Genomic DNA, 23,747 nt, shown 5'->3' on the forward strand with positions numbered 1-23,747 from the left:
GACCTAATGGTCAGGGGTCCCTTTACCTTTATTGCCAATTAACATTATTAAGTAAACCTTGAAACTACATTTCCTTACCATTTAAACAAAATGTAGTGTGGTTTTATTTGATTTTTAATATACAAAGTTTTTAAGCTTACTAGTAAAGCTCCTCCATAGTAGGCTACAACATTTAAACATCAAGCCTTACTGCTGCTGTCTGACTGTGTTCAGAGAAGCATGAGGTCTGCTCTTGCATACCCTCCACTTCTACTATTTATAATTAACTCCCAACTCTCACTTATTTTTAAGTTTACTTTCCACATTAACACTAAACATAGCTGACTGCCTAGCTCAATTCAGATCTGCCTGATGGTAGATGCAAAGGCTTGAGGATATCTAGTTATAAACTCCAGTCAGCCAAAATCATCAGTTATGAAACAAAATACATGTTTAATGATGTCCAGAGGATAAGACTAACTGGAGCATACATTATTGATTAAACAGAAGCCTTTCCTGTCTGCCTTTTAGCGCATAATACCATAAACATTGGTTTGTTACTGGTAAAAAGCCCTCCAAGCAGATAGTCTGTGGTTCCCCTTCCCCCTGAGAATGCAACAGATAAGCTGGAGTCAAGAGGGCAAAGAGCCCAAGAGGCTCGTTTCTCCAGCAGGCTCATTTTTAGGGCTGCAGAGAAGCAAAGCATCAAATTGGCACCCTTCCATAGCGCCATAGGATGACCTACCCACAGTGTACCACTATAAATATCAAGCACCAGCAAATAAGCAAATGGAGTCTGTATCACCCAGCAGTCAGTGAATGGTTCAGCTGTTTTCTGTGAAACCTCACCTCATGCAGAAAGAATACCTGCCGATTTGCCATTGCATTTATCTCTTGCATAGAATCATACAGTACTGCATGGCTTATCTATGTTAGAAAAAAAATGCTTTTATTGGGAATGAAAGGGCAGATGTGCCTGTCCTCTTCTAAAGAAAAATATCACTGGAGGACAGAATGAAAAAGGAATTCGAGTCTTAATTGGAAGGGCTCTCAAAAGGTAAAGATAAAGGGACCCCTGACCATTAGGTCCAGTCGTGACCGACTCTGGGGTTGCGGCGCTCATTTCGCTTTACTGGCTGAGGGAGCCGGCGTACAGCTTCCGGGTCATGTGGCCAGCATGACTAAGCCGCTTCTGGCGAACCAGAGCAGCGCACGGAAACGCCGTTTACCTTCCTGCTGGAGCAGTACCTATTTATCTACTTGCACTCTGACGTGCTTTCGAACTGCTAGGTTGGCAGGAGCAGAGACTGGGCAACGGGGATTCGAACTGCCGACCTTCTGATCGGCAAGCCCTAGGCTCTGTGGTTTAACCTACAGCGCCACCCATGTCCTGTCTCAAAAGGTGCTCTAGTCCAAACCACTGCCAAGGAAGGGAATCTTTTGCTACACCATTCCTCATATGGGTAAGCTTCCAACCTCTGCTTTAAAATGTCTAACAAAGTAGAGTCTATCACCTTCTTCGGAGGCAATCTGTTCACTGCTGAACAGCAAACGCCACCAGAAAGTTCTTCCTAATGCCTGGTGGAAATTTCCTTTCTTGTAATTTGAACACACTTGTTTAGGCCCTATCTTCTGGAGCAACAGAAACAAATATTTGAAGATGGCTACTATTAATCAGCCCTTCTGTTGCTAAGCATGCACACTCCTTCAACCCTTTCTCAAGGGATTTAAGCTTCTGTCTCCCTTGCAGTATGTGGGTCAAAGTACTGATTTGTTTATTGAAGGTAAAGAAATATTGCTTTGCTAGCGCAGATTCCTGGTTCCAGGAGCATACAGAAGTTAGGTCACAAACAGTGCTTACAATCAACAAGATTTCCAAGGGGATTTCTTTAGTGCAAAGCATTAAAAGCAAAATACATCTCCTGTACATTCTGATTAAACTTGAGCTGTCTGCCCTGGCTATTAATTGACTACTTTTGATGGGAGCTAACATTCTGTTAGAGTAGGCTATAGTTCTGGTGAAAATTCAGTGATCCTACCCATGCTTACAGTCAAGGCAAATAAGGAAAGAAAGGTTAATGTGATTGCATAACACAGACTGGCTTTCGTCACTTAAAAGAGATGTTCTCATTTTTAAACAAACACCAACTGGGGAGTTAATTAGATTTAAAGAATATGCTGAGCTCAACATAACTTATTCTGCGTGGCTCCTTTTCATCTCTGATAAAACTACACTGCACAAAAACATTTTAACCACCGAGGTGTGTGTGTTTTTCATCTAGTTTTCCATAACAATGAAGTCAACAGCTGCCCCACTATTTCGGTTTGGGAGATACATGGTACTTCTAGCAACTGGTGGGCGCTTGTATGTCTTGAGTAAACAGCAGAACCCATGTGCGAGAACTTCCACAATCTGCCTTGAGCACTGATTTCTGCCACTGGATCTCACCCTGCTTCAGAAGTCAAGTTTGCATCATTACATATGCACCGTTTCTCAAATGTTACACCATCTTCGTGGGTTGTTTACTTGCACATACTGTCAAATGCAAATATCAGTAGCTGAACATAACACATGAATCAGCCCAAGTGTGAAACCTCCACACACACCCCAACTACATTCTGTAGTTCTGACTTGACCCAAAATTCCATTGAGCTTCCTATGAATTTTTCCTATAATTAAACATGTACACAGCAGATAAGGGATCAGAAAAACCTGACCCTAAGCCAATACTCACGTTCCTTTTTTGTCAAGAGAGTCATACTTGAACATGAGAAACTGTATGTAAGGTAACTTAAGAATACTGATGCAAGCACATCCAACTTCTTCTTGGCACAAAACTTGATTGTGTACGTTACTGGAGAAAAATGTAGAACCATAGACTTGGAAGGGAACAAAAGGACATATAATCCAAACTACTGCCCCCAAAGAATGATCCATTTGTTCTGACCAACCTGTCATAGATCAGTCCATTCCAGTGTTTTTTTAAACTTGGTTGCACTGCAGACCACTCTTCTACAGTGTTTGAAACTAGCCGGGCGTCAGGCACATTTTGCACCTGGCTATCAGCCACTTGCAACCACGTGAAGATGCCTGGACACCAAGATGGCACCTGATGGCACCACTGCCTGGAGCTGCATGCCTGGGGAACACTGGATCTTGACTGTTTCCTTACACTAACGCCACAACCTGTAGATTTCTATCAGCTACAGGTATATTTTATCAGCACAATCAGAAGGGATTTCAGGAACCAAAATGCTTTCTCTGTGCAGTCTCAGCAGGAGCAGTGAACACCATAACAGTGAATGGTTGCAGCTTGTATTCGCTTACCCCACCCCACCGCCCTGCTCACGGTTGTGAAGAATATTCGTGCCACCACTAAGAAAAGGAGGTTGGAATAGGCTAATATATTTGTGGACAGTCCCTGGATAAAGCAAACTTTCTTCTTTCAGTTCTCAAACTTCTTAACCTAGCTCAAGGTTGTCATCTGAACTAGCCAGACGTTTAACTGATAATCAACCGCAGCCAGTCCATCATTTGAAAAATAAAAGTTTAGAGCTGTCTTGCCTCAAAATGACAATTGCGTATTCTGTTTTGGAGACTGCAACCTTGTTTTAAGGAGCCATTTGCTTCTATATCTCAGTTTCTAACACTTCTCTTCTGGCTAGACAGTTCTTTGCAGATCACATTTTCTTATGTTCCAGCCACCACATAGGAGGCTAGTAAAATATTTTGAAATTAAAGCTATATTCCTTTCTATTCCCACGAAGCTTCTCTAAATATGTAGACCCTACATAGTTAGCAGCAAAGGAACAAGAGAAGCTGGTATTCTTTGCTAGATTCATCAGATGAGACTAATCTGGCAAGTTAACACTCTGATCTAGAAAACCCCACAGACAGAATCGACCTGAAAGCACACCACAAACAATTGATCAGTCACCATAGTTTAACAATCAATTATAAATATAATCCAGAACCATGCCCACAGGCAAAACACTTAGGTGACAGTACTTTTTATTTTCAAACAGGGGTATTCATTTCCAATGAGATTAGCATGGTTCCTCAAATTATTATAGCAGCGCAAACATCTCTCTACCAAATAAGGTTTGTGCCAGTGGAGTAGTGTGAATATCAGCACCGAGTCATTATAATGCTTTTGTAAGGAGTACACTCCCTAGGTTAATTTCCTATAGTAATCTCTTATTGCTGTACTATAATAATCGCGCACACAGTCTCTGCAGTCATTTCAGCTTGGCAAGCGCATTTCAATGCTGTTAGTCCAGGCTCTCTATAGTGGCATATTAAAAATGAATTTTGTTGCAAATGCGATGCAGAACAACAATGCTAAATCCAGATTGCTATGACCCAAAATGCTCAGTACAGGCATGTCCCAGTAGCTATTTATTGCCTTCTATGGGGTGGAGAGATAATTGCAGCTTGCTCTTTTGGAAAGATGAGTTGTCCTCAATCTGCCCCCCTCCCTGGTACTTTCACAGAGTTATTTACATAGTCATGCAAAAAGCATGTCTATGCAAAGTATTGTATCTTGGTTTAGAACTGTTATTTCTTAGAGACAGCAGTAAATACTTTAATGGCAGGCATGGTGCTCTGTCACTGACATTTAATAAGACTGCAAAAAACTGAAATGGCTTGAAGAAATTTCACAGTGGAACTTTACTGTACATATCAGTATGTTAGGAAAGGTGTGAAAAGCAGTGAAATGCAAACTGTAGAATGGAAAAGTCATATTGTGAGAAATTGCTTAATTTTAAAATTGCATAATTTCAAAATGCTTCAAGTTCAAACAAAACAAGGACCTGCGAGCTCATGGAGACATTACATTTTTTTAAGAGTACCATGGGCAGCAGCTTAACTAGCAGAAGTACAACCCCACTAGTCAAATTCTGGAGTAATTGCATGATTATTGTTTCATCCTAATGGTGGGAGAGTGTTGCTGAGGGATAATACATTTTTTCCTCCCATCAGTAAGACTATTTGCTGTTTTAGAGGCAAGCCAACAAAACACATGCTCCCCACTGCTGAGGTGAAGTGGGACATTCACTGTCAAATAAAATCTTTTTAAAACAATGTAAGGGATAGACTTATTGCTTAAGTCTACACACCCACACCATTTTTTTTAAAAAAGAAAAAAAGCATGCAGTAGAAGAGGTAAGTATTCATCCAGAAACCTGTTTTAATAAAACCCAAAATATACTTCTTCTTTTTTTAAAGGCCAACTTGCTCATGTAGGGGGTGAGGGTGGGGAACAGAAACTATGTCCCTTGTAAGATTAGGACTGCAACCCTATAGCTACTTGCCTGGGAGAATTCAGTCCCCACTGAATTCAGTGAGATTCTCTTCTGTGCAGGCATATATAGGATGGTGCTGTCAATTAGAGCTCCTTACTTCAGTGTTTCCCAACCTTGTGCCTCCAGATGTTTTTGGCCTACAACTCCCATCATCCCTGACCACTGGTCTTGCTAGCTAGGGATGATGGGAGTTGTAGGCCAAAAACATCTGGAGGCACAAGGTTGGGAAACACTGCCTTACTTAATGCCACTATGTTTTTCAGCAGCACCCCCCCCCCGCACTTATACACATTCCACTTGTGTGCAACCATGTTAAGCAGGTCGTCATTAGATAGATAGACAGACAGACAGGTGTTATTTCGCCTGGGGCTGCTGCTTGGAAGTGAGCAAGGGAAGGCATACTGGGCTGCTCTGCAGTGAGGGAAGGCATGCCAGGCAGTGGCCTGAGCGAGGGAAGATTTGGGGCAGGCTGAGCAGTGGTCCTGAGCAACTTCCAGACAGCAGCCCCAGCAGCAAGTGAATTTCTTTCTCTCTTCTCCTAGCACACCATCCCTATTAAAGCAGAGTGCTCTCTACTTTACGAGATTTCACTTATGCTCACAGAGGTTCAGAAAGTAACCTCGGCATAAGTAGGGGGCTGCCTGTAGTCCCATAGTTCTAGTTTCTCTCTGTCTTTCCTTCAAGCCAATCCAAATTTGCAGGCCTTCTCAGAACTCCCTGCTTCCTACTCCTGCCAGAACTGCACCATGACCAAACTACAAGCCTTGTCATGATGCCCAAACCCAGGTTCCCCCCAAACAAACCACAAACTGCAATTGGATGACATCAATAAGTCACGGTTTGTGGTTTGGTGCTCCTGCCACAGCACAGCCAGGAGAAGGGAAGGGGTAAAGTAGGAACTTTTGAGCAGCATGTGAATGAGCAAGCTGCTCATCACATCAAACAAACCCAAATGGAGCCCCCGAAATGGGGTAAAGTCAACCTGTCAACACATTTATTGAGCCAGCCAACGGACCTCCAAATAAAACTTCTGCAACTGTTAACATGCACAAATGAGATACAGGATCAAAAAATCTATTGATGGGTAAGACAAAGTTGTTACATTTATTTGGATGCAGCTGTAGCTTGCTCTCAACAGGAATTTTGCTACAGTTCATGTAATAAACTTATTTGTATCAGAAAGAAAGGTTGGGGAAAACATAAAGTACACATATCCTTCTAGGATACAAAATGATTACTGGATCAAGCAATTCTTTCCAGAGATTTCTATAAAGGTTGCTAAACAACAACAACTATAAAGGCTGCAAAACAACAACATGGCTTACTGTTTCTATTTATTCTGAGCCACAGGGACATAACCTTATCAGAGAGTTTCCCTAAATCCAAAGCAGAGGAAAGGCTGGAACCGAATGGTACAGCACCTGCAGAAAGTGCCTGGTTCAATTTTTTTGCATCTCCAGGTAGGGCTGGGAAAGATTCTGATCTGAAAACCTAGAGAGCCATTGGAAATCAGGGTTAACGACATTGAGCTAGTTGGAAAATTGGTCTTCCTCATTATATGCAGCTTCCTATGTTCTCATCACCCTTATAGTAAATTAAATAACTCCATTTTTTGCTGGGACTGCAAAAAGAAGGGGGATATTGGTAGGATGTCCAGATGCCAAAGACAGGACTCCTGCAACTCTAATAGTTGTAGACAAGAGGGTATTTTCAGCAGATAGACTAAGCTACAACTGAAATTCCTTCTTCTGCATCCTATTTGTTAGATTATGTTTGGCTTGATTTAAGTTGATTTCAGCTGTGCAATTCTGGAGTAATATTCAGCAGAAAGTAGGCTAAACATATCTACTCAAATGTAAGTCCCACTGAGTTCAAGGGAACTCAATCCTACAATCCTCCCAAGTTTTTTTAGGATTGCAGCGGAATGGCAGAAAGCACACCAGCTGCGAAGAGATATATCACATTTCACGCTTTGTCATAAACTGAAACATTTCACTCTCTCAAACACCTGCGGAGTTCCTTTTGACTGGGAAGAGAGACAATGAGTCCCAGATCTGGTTTAGCCAGAATAGTTGAAGGTTCTCTTTAGCAGGACTGCATCAATTTAACAAACAAAGAACCAGAAGTAGCAAAGAAATGGTAACACTCAGAGTGAAAATATATTTGGCTATAGAAATCAAGATGGCACAAATTTATTTCCTCCTAAGATAAGTTAGAAACTTTTCTCTGAATTCTTAGCCAGACTAAGATAGTACAATTCAAACAAACAATGAATTATTTGCTTGTGGTTTAATATTTAATTCCTGTAGGTAATGCTAACACCTGGCTATTTGGGATAGCATGTTAGGTTTCCAAAGAATAACATGGAGTCATTTGAAAAAATTAAGAGCCAGCCAGAAGATCTGCACTGAATCAGATAATGAAACAAATTGATTCAGTTCCTTCAAATGGCTTCTTATTCCATTTTCCTCTCTGGCACAGCACTCATCCTGGATTTTTCTTCTCTAATGGACTTCGTGACCACTATTTTCTTCTTCCTAACTATGGTCAGAAGCAGTCAACTTTGTGTGCACTGCATTAGCCGCTAATTTTATGAGTTAATTCTGGTCACCTTTACAAAATGTAATTAAACATCTGACTGCCACTGTTGCCACCTCTAATTAAAACAGCAGAAGTGATTGTGACAATGGTGTCACTACAGAAAACAGTATGTCCATTAAATCTTCTAATGTAGGAAAGAGATTAATAATAACAATTGACATTTATATAGCCTGTTTAATACAACACCACTTGACAGGAAAACACAAAAGTCCAGATCACAAGTTTTGCTTCCACCATCCCTGAAGCATAGCCACAGAGTGCAATCTTGTTTGTGTTTACTCAGAAGTAAGTCCCACACTGTGTTCACTGGGGCTTGTTGAGGATTGTAGACTTAATCTCTTGAAAGCAGTGATCAGACAACAGCTTAGGACAGAAAATCGAAAAGGATCACAAAAGCTGTAGGGAGAATCAAGGTGAAAGAAAAGGAACTGCCTGTTCCTGTTTGATCTGTTCCTTTGGAGCACGTTGTACCTGTTTCTACATCCCATTCATGACTATCATCCCACCAGGTTTCAGGAATGCAAGTTCTTCTTGCTCGCTTCCCATGCTCTGTGCATTCATGTAGAGACAACTGAAACAATGAAACATTCCTCCAAACACTGTTGCCTCTGCCCCCCTCTGATGGGAGTCCCTTGCCACAACCACGTCTCTTCCTTCTCTGAGGAGTGACACGAATTGTTTTGCTCACTGCACCTTCCACAGCCACCTCTGTTATTGCTCCTCGGGCTGAGAATCAGGTGAGAGCATGGAATCAATTTTGCAAAGGCACCATCTGCCCTGCACTGTGAGGAGGAAGGGAGGGACAGAGGGAGGCACAGACAACATCAGGGCCAGCTCCTGTTGGGCTGCATACCACCACCCTGCCAACATATTGGCTGGGGTCAGCAGATATTGTTAAGAGGCCCTTCAGCATTAGTTTTAGGATCTATGACAACATTAAACACTTTAGCATTATGATTATTAATTTTCTTCAGGCACACATTTGTGCACAGTACATTTTAATTACAGACTGTCCAACAAACCCAATATGTTTTGCTTCTGTCCTTCAGCTCTCATTGTTGCTTCCCTCCTATTCTAGACAACAGGCACAGCAATCAACTGGTTCAAACTTCCCTCAAATTCTGGAGCTCTCAGGGCCTTTACAGACAAACATTTTTAGAATAACTTGCATGGAATACTCATGGGAAACATTAAAATTATGATAATAATACTGGTTTTCCAGTTCCAACATAATGCTTTCCAAAACATTATTCTAAGAGAAATTCTTCCCAAAGCACTCCCAGGAAAGACAGCATGACATCAGAACAGCTCTTAATCTTATGTCATAAAAGGTAAAGGTACCCCTGCCCGTACGGGCCAGTCTTGACAGACTCTAGGGTTGTGCGCCCATCTCACTTAAGAGGCCAGGGGCCAGCGCTGTCCAGAGACACTTTCCGGGTCATGAGGCCAGTGTGACAAAGCTGCATCTGGCGAGCCAGCGCAGCACACGGAAACGACGTTTACCTTCCCGCCAGTAAGCGGTCACTATTTATCTACTTGCACCCGGGGGTGCTTTCGAACTGCTAGGTTGGCAGGCGCTGGGACCGAACAACAGGAGCGCACCCCGCCACGGGGATTCGAACCGCCGACCTTTCGATCGGCAAGCCCTAGGCGCTGAGGCTTTTACCCACAGCGCCACCCGCATCCCCAATCTTATGTCATAGGATATCGATTTTATGGGCCACGTTATCTATATACAAAAAGATGACAATGGTAGATATCTAGTCTAGTCAGGGCACCTGTTTCCCAATGTTATCCACAAGGGCAGCATTCAATCAAGGAGTCAAGGTTGTAGCTTTTCCATTTATCTGCACCTCCGACTCTCATGGTGGCTGAAACTGAAGAAGTGCTAGCTAGAACAGAAGCATTTGGTCCTGACGCAAAACCTGTTGTTGACATATGAGTACTTACAAAATCATTAATAATAGCAAGCAGCTTTGTTCATTACGCTACCATTCATCTTCATGTGACTCAGAGTGTGTCCATAATTCAGCTACCAGATCTTGCATTCTGCGAAAACCCTGCCTATCCTACCAACGTCATCGCTTTCCAGGACAGAAAGGCAGTCATCTATTCCATGCAAACCATGGGGCTATAGTCAGTGACAGCTAGTTTGTCAAATCCCAGCTATGTTCAACTGTAAGAATTACCCTAACTCATCATGTCCAGTAAATAGTCTGCTGCTCTGGACAATCCCAAAGCCTGAACAGATAATGGGGACAATGAAAGGCTGCTGTGGGTCTCAGCACTGGCTCCTGACATCACCTGCAGGGGCTGTGAAGCAGCAGATCTGCCCTGGCAGGGAACCCAAAAGCCTCAGCTGGCAAGAAAGTGGGGTGGCTGCAGCAGCCCCAGTGGCTTCCAAATGCCACTGGCAGGCAACACAACTGGGGGAATAACTGAGGAAGAGGAGCATAAAAGGACTGAGCAAAAGGTGGAGGAAGAGAACCACAATGAGTGGGTGGCATGCAAGAGAAAGCATGCAAGATGGTCCATGAAGAAAGAACGAGGACAGCCACAGGGAAAAAGGGAAGGACAGTGGAAATACGTAGGTAGGGACAAAAACCTGGAGCTGGGTCTGCCTCCACCACTTGGGCACGACAAGACCACTTTCTGACTCCACTGGGAATTAGGTACAGGTAAAGGGACCCCTGACCATGAGGTCCAGTCGTGGCCAACTCTGGGGTTGCGGCGCTCATCTCGCTTTACTGGCCAAGGGAGCCGGTGTACAGCTTCCGGGTCACATGGCCAGCATGACTAAGCCGCTTCTGGCGAACCAGAGCAGCGCACGAAAACACCGTTTACCTTCCTGCCACAGCAGTACCTATTTATCTATTTGCACTTTGACGTGCTTTCAAACTGCTAGGTTGGCAGGAGCAGGGACCGCTTGGCAAATAATCACTTATAGTCACCCTCATTTCGATCACTACATTTTCATCAGTTGCATGCTTTAATTACTTTTGGGGGACAGGACTGGTAAAATGATAAAAGAGTTTACACTTACACACACACACACACACACACACACACGCCAATCCTGTTATAGTGGGTTACAGCATAAATTCTATTTAGTGCTTTTGAGGAACAAACACAAAGCACTTTGATATAGTAATCCAGATTCTTACAATATCTTAACAGCAGTTTATGACGATTGCAGGTTCATAACAAACTAACAACAATCTCAGTGGTGACTGATTACAGAACTAGGGTCTGCAATTCCAGATTAGGTTTTAAAAAAGGAGGGGGAAAGTACGACCCAAAGTCCACCACGATGAGATCCCTGCGCTCACCGCTATTAAGCTAGTGACAATGAAAGGCCTCAACCCCCCATATATATCCGAGGGGATTCAAGGGCTAGTTGCCTGACAAAGAGAATCGAGCAGCAGGGCCGGGGACCCTTCAACCGGGTTTCGCGCCCTTTTATTAAACCCTGGGCGGGGAGAGAGCCGAGTTCCTACCAAACAAAGCAGGCGAGACTGACAAAAGCGGCGCCCTAAACTTCCCGCCTTGCTAGCGCGGGTGGGGCTCGCAAGGCCCCTAAAAGAAACTTATTCTTCACTCCTTTTTCTCCAGGCTCACCGACTGTCCCAGGTCACTCTCTGCTGCTGCTGCTTCTGCTGCCGTCGCCCTCGCAGCTCCCCTCCCCGCAAGGAAGTGGACTTCACTCCGGAGCAAGAGGGCCCCGCTCGTCTCGCCGCGCCTCTCCGCCTCCTGAACTCCGCCCTTCTCCTGGGCCAACCAGGGCGGCAGCCGAGGCCCCAGGCCGGAGCCTGCCCAGGGAGGCGGTTCCCGCCTAAAGCTCGAGTTCCCTTTTGGTCGCCTCAGGACCTGTCAGAAAGCGGCGCGTCCGTAGGAAGGGAAACGCCAAGGCGGCCTGGGGGAAACCCCGGTTAAATTTGCAGGAAAGGGGCTTGGTTGCCTTGCAAACCACCCGATCTTATGCACGTTTACTGAAGGAGCCCGCAGCAGGGGAAGAGCTCCGTGCACCCTCTCGCCATGCGGACAAGAAGGAAGCCACACTCGTTTCTCCCCCGCCATATGCGGCAGGTGCTGTGACGGTCAGCAAGGAATTAGTCTGTGGACACGTCACGGGCGCAAAAGGCAGCCGGCTTGTTCTTTTCCCCAGTTCGAATCAAAGCTGCTTGTTAACCTGTTTTAGGATCTGAAATATACTCGCGATTCGAGAGTGGATTTCATGCTCTTTATTCAGCTCATAATCGTGAGGAGGAATGAATGTTCCCCCAAAATATCTCCTTTATATACATTATTTACACAATGGGCTGCACGTGATTGGCGAATTCCGGAATTCTCCTGTAGGCCAATCAGGTTGTGGATCCACTTCCACCTGGAGCTGGATTGGGTGGTTCCTGCGCACCAATCATACTGCTGCATTGTTCTAGGACCAATCAGACTGCTGCATTCTGAATCCTATTGTTCTAGGACCAATCAGATTGCTGCATTTTGGATCCTATTCAACTCAGTACATAACAGGATCCCAAGCCCATTTCGCACAATTCTCCCCTCCCGTTGAAGCCCCCTAAAAGCTCCATCCCACATTATTGCTGCCAATTAGCTTGGAATCCGGATACGTAAAACATGGGGCTCATTTTCACAACGGAATATGACATTCTGTAGGAGAGGGCATCCTAGGCATGGACGCAGCTGGGGGGGCAGGGAGGAAGCTGCCCCCCACATAATCAATACAATACAAATATGAGGTGCTGCCCCCCTAACAAAAGGTTGCACCCCCTATGAAAAATCTTGCCTACACCCATGATCCCTAGGTATGCCATCTTAACAGGCGGCCTGATCTGCACAATGCCAGGGCAAAAGGCAATCTTTAATGAGAACAAAACAATAAGTGCTACGTTAATCAGTACCTTGTAAACTCGGTGGCATTTTATATAACCAAACACCAACAACAGTTTTAGAGCTTTAAGTGCATTGTGCATCTAGAAGCAAAGCAAAGGAAAACCGAAAGATTTAGAAAACAGCCATGATAAAAATGGTTTCACACTTTACATAAAGAACATTTCCTGTGGCATCATGTTCACCTTAATCCAGTTTGGTGAGGTTGCATGGCCAAAACCTGCAATGTGCTCAAGATGCTGTTGCGTGGCAGGTGTGGAACATAAATTAAGCATATGAAGCTATTGCAGGTGCTTTGATAGCATGTATGTTAATATAATGTATTGTCAGAAGGTGGACAGATGGATCTGAAACGATTTAGATCAGTTGAAACTGAAATTTCTCAAGCTGGTGTCCTAAGACTATACTGTACTAAATTGAATTTTAACTGTGACAGGGTCCTCGTGTGAGGCCTTTTATAATATTGTACTTTGTCCTTATCTGACTTGATCCAGAGAGACAAGCCTGTTAATACTTCATTAGCACAGCAAGGTCGCGGGGTGGGGGTGGGGGGAGGAGCAAGATGGGAAGAGCTGCGGTGGGGCGAGAGAACTTTAAGCCTTCACTTTTCAGGCTGAAGTTTGTTAGCTTTGATATGTATTATATTTCTATTTCTAGTAGGGGGTGGTTATTGGGTTGTTGTTTTTATTTTGATTGTGTATTTTGTGGTTTTCTATTTTGATTTTATTCTGTGAACTACCGTGAGACCTGTGGGTGTAGAGCAGTATATAAATTCAAATAATAATAATAATAATAATAATAATAATAATAATAATAATAAAGTGGCATGCCCTCAACCAAAACCAACCCACTCCAGGAGAGTTATTAATAAGATCAACAGAGAAGCCCCATCAGTATCTACTCATATTGCCTGGACGAATTATTCTGATGAAACAATTCTGTGTGGATAATGTAGGTCAGCGATGACTTTCAAGGAAGAATTCTAGGGTGCCCATGACTATATTAAACAAATGATCATTGCCTAGTGGGAATGTTACCAGTTTACATGGTCAAATGGGGGAAGTATTGTCCAACCATGAGGAATCTCTTATTACACTTTTGCACCTAGTAAGAAATCAAGAGAAGCAATGGGATTGTTTAAAAAAGGAAAGTACTGCTCACTACTTGGCTGAACAACACAGACAACCAGCTTGTCAAATGGTTATGTGAACACTGTGATAAATGAATACTCAGCATTGGTTGCCTATATTTGATCACCTATTGAGAAAATGTAGCAAATGTTTTCCTGACTGTAGGTGTATAATTTACAACAATAGAAGCTTCTTTCCTGGGGAGAATACAGCAGTTTGGAAGAAAGGGGTTTGTTTCTCCTCCTCCTCCTCCTCCTCCTCCTCCTCCTCCTCCTCCTCCTCCTCCTCCTTCTTCTTCTTCTTCTTCTTCTTCTTCTTCCGACTATGGTGCAGGAAGAAGGAATCAAACCCTCTTCCTTGCATATTGTGGTCTTGATCCAGACCAGGGGTAGGCAACCTAAGGCCCAGGGCTGGATCCGGCCCAATTGCCTTCTCAGTCCAGCCCGCAGACGGTCCAGGATTCAAGGATTCAGTGTGTTTTTACATGAGTAGAATGTGTCCTTTTATTTAAAATGCATTTCTGGGTTATTCGTGGGGCATAGGAATTCGTTCATTCCCCCCCCAAAAAAAATATAGTCTGGCCCCCCACAAGGTCTGAGTGACAGTGGACTGGCCCCTGCTGAAAAAGGTTGCTGACCCCTGATCCAGACCCTGCTGTTTATCATGTGCTTATCATGTTTATCATGTTTATCATGTGCTGTTTATCATGTGCTTAATATCACATATGCTTGCAGCAGCATAGATATAAGGAACTCCTGAACTTGTGCTACAAAGGAATCTAATGCTGCTTGCCTCTGTGTATATTGAATATAGTTTAAATTATTTTAAAAATCACATCACTTAAACAGCCCATATTATTCCCAACCATTAAACATTTGCTTAAATATAATATAAAGGACTTTATCATTGCTAGTAGATATTATTGTACTCTGGCAGCTCATGAAACCAAATGAGTATCACAGAAATGGAGGTGGGATTTTAATACTTTCCCTCCAATATTTACATGAAGCTTATCCAAAGAAAATTAAAATAGTCATCTTGGGCAAAATTTATATTGAAAAACAACCCCCAAAATTGGCAAGGCCCTCAAGAGCATCTGCAGAATAGGGGGCCATTTTTTTCCATTTATTTGCTTCTCAAGTGTGTGTATAGGTCGTAGTTCCATGCACATTTACTTGCGAGTAAGTCCTCTTGAATTAATTGACTTCTACTCTTCTTTAAAAAGTCATTTTTATTAAAGAAAAAAGAAAGCCAGTTTAATAATTGTGCCTTACTTCTGAGTAAACTTGCCTAGGATTAAGCAGCATTATGTGCCTTCCATGGTAATGCATATTGTAAACTCAAAATTGTTGACACTGTCACCTTTAGTGCTAATAAATTTCAGAACAGAACCAGAAGTTGCTATGTGTAGGGAGCTTCATCCTTCTACTTTTTTATTCATTGAGGGTTTTCCATTAAAACAAAACAACTGTCCCCGAGAGCAGACGTTCTAGCTTGATTATTTAGTATGTTCTTAAGTGTGTATCCTGACAAGGAAAGGCAAGGTCTATTTTCTTTTAATTGAAAACAATCACCCATTTGGCTGCTGTGTTGCTTTGATTTATTGCCTCTTGGGCTCCCCTGGGCAACAAATAAATTTAGACTTTGCATTGTGATGCTATTTGTTGATCTTGGATAAATAAAATCTATTACATTTTAAGGATGAAATCTGCACCTTGCTGCTCTTATGTTTAGATTAGCTCAGTCAGGCGAACTTGAGTTACAAAGAAGGTGGTTAGGTCTGCACAAGGAAGCTGGCAGCATACAGAAGAATAGAGAAGTATGCAGATAGTCCCAAGGACCCAGACCTAAGCATTTGGAACAAAGTTTGTGTGTAATGTACTATGAAAAGTAGTTATCAGAAGATGAAAAAAACCAACCCCATCCAGTGCTGTTGCTTTTAGACTCATTTTATAGCTGTTAGCAGGCACTAAGGAGTGAGCCAGGTACAGGCAATCAGAAAGGCGGTCATAATAACATAAGACCCTGCTGGAACAGGACAATGTCAGTGGCCCATCTATAGTCCAGCATCCTGTTTTCCTAGTGGCCAGCCAGGTATCATGACAGGCCCCAAAGTAGGACCTGAGCTCAACAGCACTCTCCCACCCTGTGGTTTCCAGCAGCTGGTATTCAGAAGCGTACATCCTCTGGTGGTCACATACTGATTTTGGTAGTCACACCCACACAATACATTTTAAACACCTTAACAGTCATGTTTCTCCCTTGGAGCTGGAGCTCTGTGTAGGGTACCCAAACAACTCTCTCTCTTCTCTCTCTCTCTCTCTCTCTCTCTCTCTCTCTCTCTCACTTTTATTAAATTTTCTGTTTTACAATTTCAAACAAACATTTTACATACTTAAGATATCAGTGACTTCCCTTCTTCTCTTTCCATGGTTCATTTTACATATCTTATATCCCTTCATATTTCACAAAAACTATAACAATCCATTCCCCATTACTGTATTGCATCTATCAGAACTTATTTACACTGTTAATGCTGCCGGTGTTTTCAGCTGTACACAATTATTTTCCATATATTCAATCAATGTTTTCCAATCTTCTTTAAACGTATGTTCTTCTTGTTCTCTTATTCTATATGTTAAGTCTGCCAATCTTCTTTGGTTGGGACCTCGCTTGTTTTTCATTTGGGGGCTAACAAAAACATGGGCCACAGTTGTTGCATACATAAATGACCTTTTCGGGGGGGGGGGTGTACCGAAACAACTCTCAGCACCCTTAATAAAGTACAGTTCCCAGGATTGTTTGCAGGTGGGAAACCATGATGGTTGAAATGCAATAAATGTCTGGCGCATAGCCGTCAACTTACAGATTTGAAAATAAGGGACCAGCAGCCTTGAAAATAAGGGATCAGCAGCCAAAATAAGGGATTTTAGTCAACCAGCAGCCAAACGAAGCCTCAAGCGGTGGTTCCCATAGTGCAGCAACCGGGCAAAGAGGATGCAGCAAGGAAAACCACCGTCACCTCTCTGCTGGGAAGCGCTGAGCAAAGGCGAGTCCCCAGGCAATGCGGCCGATTTGATCGGCACAAAGCATGCAAGCTCCACCCCCCCCCCAGTTATACTTAGACTCCTTATTGGATGAGCAACGAAGCCAAGCAACACAGTTGGAGCCTCCCTCCTCCCTGGTCGGCAGGGAGGGAGGGAGAGGAGCTGCTTCCTTTGAAACCCAGGAAATTTAAGGGACATCATCAATAAGGGACAGCCGCGCTGGGATAAGGGACTTTCCCGCCAAATAAGGGACGGTTGACAGCTATGGTCTGGCGTGGGTGTGACATCAGTATGGCCAGACTGGGCCATATGGGCACATAGTCTGCCTTAATAGAGTTTCGGATATGTTTGTATCCCAGAGCTTGGTTGTGTATGCTGACACGGGAAAGATGAGTGGGAACGGGGATGGTAGCACAACAGGAAACGCTTCTAGATTGTGCCTCTGATGATTTAAATCACATATGATGTCCAAACCTAGACATTCTGTATATTGCAGCAGTATGTAATATTATGTTCCATCTGGCAGCTGCTTTTGAACTACTCCAGTGAGACAAAATCATGGCTCGGTGATAGTATGCCCATTTACAATGTTTCACTATTAATCAGTGAGTATAACACACCATGATCCCTATGAATAAATGCAGGCGCCAAAGGTGTATATCAGCTCTTGAAAGGCAGAATTCACAACAGATATAGGAGGAACCTTGTAATGAACTGGGTTATACTTTGGTCACACCCACATCATACATTTATAGCACATCCATGCCACATTTTAACAGCTGTTGCTCCCTTCGAAGAATTCTGGGAACTGTAGTTGAAACCCTCGCAGAAGTAAAATTCTGAGCACTGTTGACAACCTACAGATTCCAGGACTCTTTGGGGGGAAGCCATGTGCTTTAAATGTATGACCTTGGGTGAATAACAGAGGGAAGAGAACAATTTGGAGGATAAAACGAGAACCAGGATAATGTGGCGATCTGTTTATAGCAAGTTAAAAAAACCTCTGTAATCAGTAATATGAAAAGCAGCAGGTCCTTCTAACCATACTGAAATGGGAATGCATTGTAAGACTTCTACTTCTCTCCTTAGTCCCCCAGAAAAGCCCTATTATGTCAAAGTAAATTGTCCCAAGTGCCTTAAAGTGGTGCCTGTCTCTTCTAATTTTACTGATCTAGCAAGAGAAACCCGCATGTAATAGTGATTGTAGTGTCTTATTAGGGATGTAAATGATACAAAAATGCAATTATTGCATAGAGAAAGAGGAAAAACAACAACTTTATTTTGATACCGGTGCCATAGAAATACATTTCTGTACCAGTGCCATTCTTTGCAAAAGCCATGGCACTACCATTGTTTTCCAATTACACAAAGCCTCTGTAAGCTTACCACTAAATTTAAATGGGGTTCCTTTCAGAATGCCTTCGTCCATCTGGAAACACTACCAGAATAAATTAGTTTTGTTTAGTGCACTGCTCCGAAAACATCTTTTCAACGGCTCTGAAAATAGAGCCACTTCCCCAGTTTTATTGGTTTATTACAGGTCTCTACAACTCAACATCATTTTATTAAACCAGGCTGTGCATTTTCCCTTTTTGCTTCTTTATGGTGCGAATTTAGTTTTCATGAAAAGTGTCAGATTAACAGCCCTAGAGACTTAACTCTATTTATCTAGAGAGCAGCTACAGTATGACCAGTGGCAGGTCAGTGTTTAGCACTTTGCTGCAGCAATTGCACGTAACATTGATGTGAACAAATGAACTGCCATAGTGTGTCACATCAAAGGCCCACCTAGCCCAGTCTTATATATCCAATAATGGCCAGTAATGGATGCTTCAGAAGAAATGTACGAACCTCCATAGTGCAATAATAGCATCACCAGGTGTTCCGTCCTCTCTTTCGGCAAATGGAAATGCTGTGACAATTTGACTACAAGCTACTTATTAGGTCATTGACTACTGAAGGACCTGTCTTCTTCAAACTCACCTACTTGTATTCTTTTTTTAAAAAATCCCCAATAATGTTAGTCTTTTAATTAATATCACATAATATTGTAACATTTTTATGACCTCTTCTACAATGTCAGATCAGTCATTTAAACCAGGAAGACTAATCGGTGGACCACCAAATATTGTTGGACTACAACTCCCATCACCCACAATCATTGATCATGGTGGCAGGGTCTGATGGGAGTCCAACAATATCTGAAGGGCCATAAGTTTCCCAAGCCACAACCAACCGTTGCAAACCTCTTTGGCGGAGCATCCTAGGTATTGCAGGAAAAAAGGAATTTGTTTTTGGTCCACATTCCAAAAGGTATGCAATGAGGAATGTTACAATGTGTATATAGGTTGGACCTTTGCCTATGTTACGCATCCAGCCTCCCAAAGACTCTCTGAATTTACATGGGTCGCCTCCAAGTAGCTTGTTTCCTCCTCACATACAAAAAATTATTGCTGGTATCTGAAGATCCAGCCAGCAGCGGAAGAAGCCGCTCATGTGCCTGGGAAGGTGCGCCCAGGGGAGGGCGAGCTGCCCATAGGGGGGGAGGCAGCAGGCGGACCATTTGGGCAGAGCGGAGCCTGCACATGCCTAAGCCACTGTGTATCTCCCAGGAGAGACGTGTGGCTCTGGCACACTGCAGGCCCTACAGTGAGTGCCGCCTGGCATTTTGTCACCCCCCCCCAGTGGTGACACCTGGGGCAACCTGCATCCACCGCACCCCCTTCCTCTGCCCCTGGATCCAGTATTGCCAGTGGATGTCCCCTAGCTCTTGTCTTTGAAGATAGGATTGATTACTATCTACAAATGATTAATTTGGGACCCATCAGTATTCCACAGAAACATTGTGTGTGAGTTGCCAAGCAATGGTTGTGGATGTTGGTAGTGTATGCTACACAAAAACCTTAATTGCTATGGCATCCACGTTAGATCATTGTGCCAAGCAAACACTAACATTCTTTCCTCTTTCCCCGCTGAGGTCCAGCACAGAGGGCCTTCTGGCGCTTCCCTCACTGTGAGAAGCGAAGTTACAGGGAACCAGTGGCGCCTGCCCTGTGGAACACCCTCCCACCAGATGTCAAAGAAATAAACAACTATATTACATTTAGAAGACATCTGAAGGCAGCCCTGTTTACAGTAATTTTTAATGACTGATATTTTAATGTATTTTTAATCTTTTGTTGGAAGCCGCCCAGAGTGGCTGGGGAAACCCAGTCATATGAGCAGGGTAGAAATAATAAATTGTTGTTGTTGTTGTTGTTGTTGTTGTTATGCTTATAAATTTCTGGGACTGAATACTGTCATCTCTAGATCTATCCTAATCCCATCCAAGAATGCCATTTTAAGAGGAAATGTCCCAGTCTTTTACATTTACTTTATGAAAGCATTTCATTTGATCATTATGCATGCTGGCCTGTGCTGGTCAGTATGCATTTCATCAGCATGGGCCTTGCTTTGTTTTAAAAAAACTTTTAAAGCACTGATCAGAATTGCACATAATGCACAGAACTGACAGTGTTTTATTGTACTGTTTGCATTGTTTTCTGTCCATTTTGCTGCATATCACATTTATTGACTACTAAAAATCCAAGTACAGTCAACTGGGCCATATTAAGGAATGGGAGGTGCACAAGAGCACAGAGGGAGAAGTAACGTTACCACTGAATTGTGCGCTTTTTCTTCCTAGCAACTCTCCCCCTTTAAATCAGCTGCTGGTGCATTCATTATTAAAGCTATCTCCTCCATTATGAAAGGGTTTCTGATAACCCAAGTACAATATATAGCTCAAATGACCTGTATCCATATACTCACTGGCATTCTCAAAGAATAGGGAGAACAAACAAGGAAAAAATATTTCAGGAAAAAGAGCTGCATAGCAATCCCAACCCCACTTACACTAGAGTAAGCCCCATTGGGGCTTCTGCATCTTGAGTAGGCGTGGTTGCAGCCTAATTTTCCTTCCCCTCTTTTTGCCCTCTAATATTCCAGTTCTAAATTTCTTCACTTCCTCCCCCCCCCCCCAAGTTGCAAGCTCGGAATCATTTTTCAGTGTCACTCCATAATCAATTTTTAAAGGCTTTGAATGTCCTTTTTTAAGGTTAAATTTAGACTTTTATTATTTCCCTAGCAGTACATTTTACAATGTTGCTAGGATGTTCTTGAAGCTGTTTCTGCTTGTTACAGAATGACATGAGATTCTTCTGCTCTTGGGTGCCGGTTGTGGAATTCGAACTGTGCTTTCAGAATAGCAAAATGACATGGGTAATTTATCTTGGACCTGAATAAATGTATCAATGGTCTGATTATTTGTTTAGAAATTAGGAACCAGATAGAGTTTCCAGGAGCTAGACTGGAAAGAGGAAATAGCAGAGACCTGATAGCACCAACAGCTGTTCATGCTACAGGATTGGCCTTGCCCCCAACTTACATATGTTCAAAAGAGCTTGACAACACACTCTGTTGAAGTACAACTCTGTGACAGTAGGCTTGCCTGCATATTTAGGGATTTTGTTTTTTACGAGGTTCTAGACTCCACATACAAAGCCTATATAGTTTGTATGTACGTAAAGTCCTTTTTACAGCCTCTATTGAAAACACATAGTTAGGGACGTGGGGCAAGCAATTGAATTCAGTTTATATTTAAAGACAACCCTTCCTAATTTGCACTTTCCAAACAATAGTGTGTGTGTGTATAAACAGCCATTCTTTGAAATTTGCAGTTCTCCAGATTTTGAATGCAATTATCCAGTCAAATATTGTGTACAAAAGGGCATATACTAGTGGAATGTGTGCATATATCCATGTATTAGTGAAAATAACATACATAAATTTGCCAAAATGTGTATATGAGCAAAATTGCGTAGAAAAACGTATGTCCAATGAGAAATTCACAGTAAAGTGTTGATGGATTTTGATGAAGTTTTCCTTCACAGACTGATGTGAAAATGTATAGGACTGAATTTAGGATTGGAAAAAAACAAGAACTGGAGAGAAAGCAAAACTTACATATTTTCCTATCCCTAGACAGGGTGGGTCCAACTGGGCTCAGTTTTGACATGCATTGTTGTTGTTTAGTCGTTTAGTCGTGTCCGACTCTTCGTGACCCCATGGACCAGGCACTCCTGTCTTCCACTGCCTCCCGCAGTTTGGTCAAACTCATGCTGGTAGCTTCGAGAACACTGTCCAACCATCTCGTCCTCTGTTGTCCCCTTCTCCTTGTGCCCTCCATCTTTCCCAACATCAAGGTCTTTTCCAGGGAGTCTTCTCTTCTCATGAGGTGGCCAAAGTATTGGAGCCTCAGCTTCAGGATCTGTCCTTCCAGTGAGCACTCAGGGCCGATTTCCTTAAGAATGGATACGTTTGATCTTCTTGCAGTCCATGGGACTCTCAAGAGTCTCCTCCAGCACCAGAATTCAAAAGCATTAATTCTTCGGCGATCAGCCTTCTTTATGGCCCAGCTCTCACTTCCATACATCACTACGGACATGCCTAGCTTTCCCCATGTTCCTTGCACATGCTAAGTTGCATGTGCAACAGCGGGAGAGTGTCTATCCTTGCTGGGGTTTCTGATTTGTCACCCTCTCCTCTCTCCCTAAGCAGCAAGGTGTAAGATGAAGAAGTGGCCAGCTCCCACATACAGCGGCTCATACTGGAGGAGAAGTAACATGCTTTATGACCTCTTTGGCAACCAGGACCATTTTGTCAGCTGGATGCCTGGATTTTTTTAAAAAACCTGCTCCCATCTCTCTCTCTCTCTCTCTCTCTCTCTCTCTCTCTCTCTCTCTCTGTGTGTGTGTGTGTGTGTGTGTGTGTGTGAGAGAGAGAGAGAGAGAGAGAGAGAGAGAACTATTTTTATCCCAGGTGAGGGCAGCTGAAGGCTATTTCAATTTAAACTTCCCAGACTGGAAAGAGAGTGTTTGCAAACCTATGCTTTGAAATATGACAGAGAAAATGCATTTGCACAGTATCATCACCCCAAACCCTCTATCTGAGCTGTGACTAGATATGCAGTACAAAATCATAGATTTTTTTCCCCACAGGCCAGGTGAAGTAGAAGCATTTCCACTCTTACTTATAAATAAATCAGAAATGGGAATATAAATTGATACCCCAAATAGCTTTATTATCTCCCAGAAAACATTCACTTTTAACTCATAGTTCATTAGTATTTGTTACCCGAGTTTCATTAGGTTATGCTCGCAACCCAGAAGTCCAGAAGGAATAAAATGTGCTGCAAAAGGTAAATGCCTAATTCAAATTCATGGGAATGAACCAACACAGGAGTTCAAGAATTACGGTAAAAGGAAGAAAACCAGTTATACTTTTCTCCCCTGAATAATATGTGTTTATATTTCAAAAACCAATATTTCCCGTATCTTCTTCCTCCCAGTTTTTATTCTTCTTCCTCCCTTCCTCCCTTCTTACTGGGGGTTTCTCTTATCTGTGTGTCTTATTCACAGCTGTTCATCTCCATGGACTCAAAAGAAGATCCCCATATCTCTCTATTCTGATTTATGTATAACTGGGAACAGGGAGGGAAGAAACAAGAAACAGCATGGGTGGTGGTGGAGGAGGAGGAGGAGGGGAATTGGTGCAGGAAAGGTATCCAACAGGCAACCTTGCAACCTTTTATTGACACCCCCCCCCAATAAATTCATCATAGTCACTGCCAAACAGTTAACTCAGTTGGCAAACCAGCAGGACTGGAACGGAAAGATACACTAAAGAGAAAGAAGAGGTGGCTGCTAACCGTGATGTCTCTGTTGGAGGCAGTATG

The 23,747-nt window shown here is 43.0% G+C and overlaps 1 protein-coding gene across 2 annotated transcripts in view; it reads right to left on the reverse strand.

Annotated features, from left to right (window-relative positions):
* The window catches only part of PTER (phosphotriesterase related), a 28,779-nt gene extending 17,135 nt beyond the window's left edge, over window positions 1–11,644 (reverse strand). The window contains exon 1 of one of the 2 annotated variants that reach the window (XM_083705101.1): window positions 11,510–11,644. The gene's annotated coding sequence lies outside the window, so the exon portion shown is untranslated. Of the gene's footprint in view, window positions 1–11,505 lie in introns of both variants that reach the window. The other variant, XM_083705102.1, reaches the window with a different exon arrangement.
* Between the last annotated feature and the right edge of the window lie 12,103 nt (window positions 11,645–23,747).

Source organism: Podarcis gaigeae, assembly GCF_964106915.1.
Source record: "Podarcis gaigeae genome assembly, chromosome: 12".
NCBI classification, from domain to species: Eukaryota; Metazoa; Chordata; class Lepidosauria; order Squamata; family Lacertidae; genus Podarcis; species Podarcis gaigeae.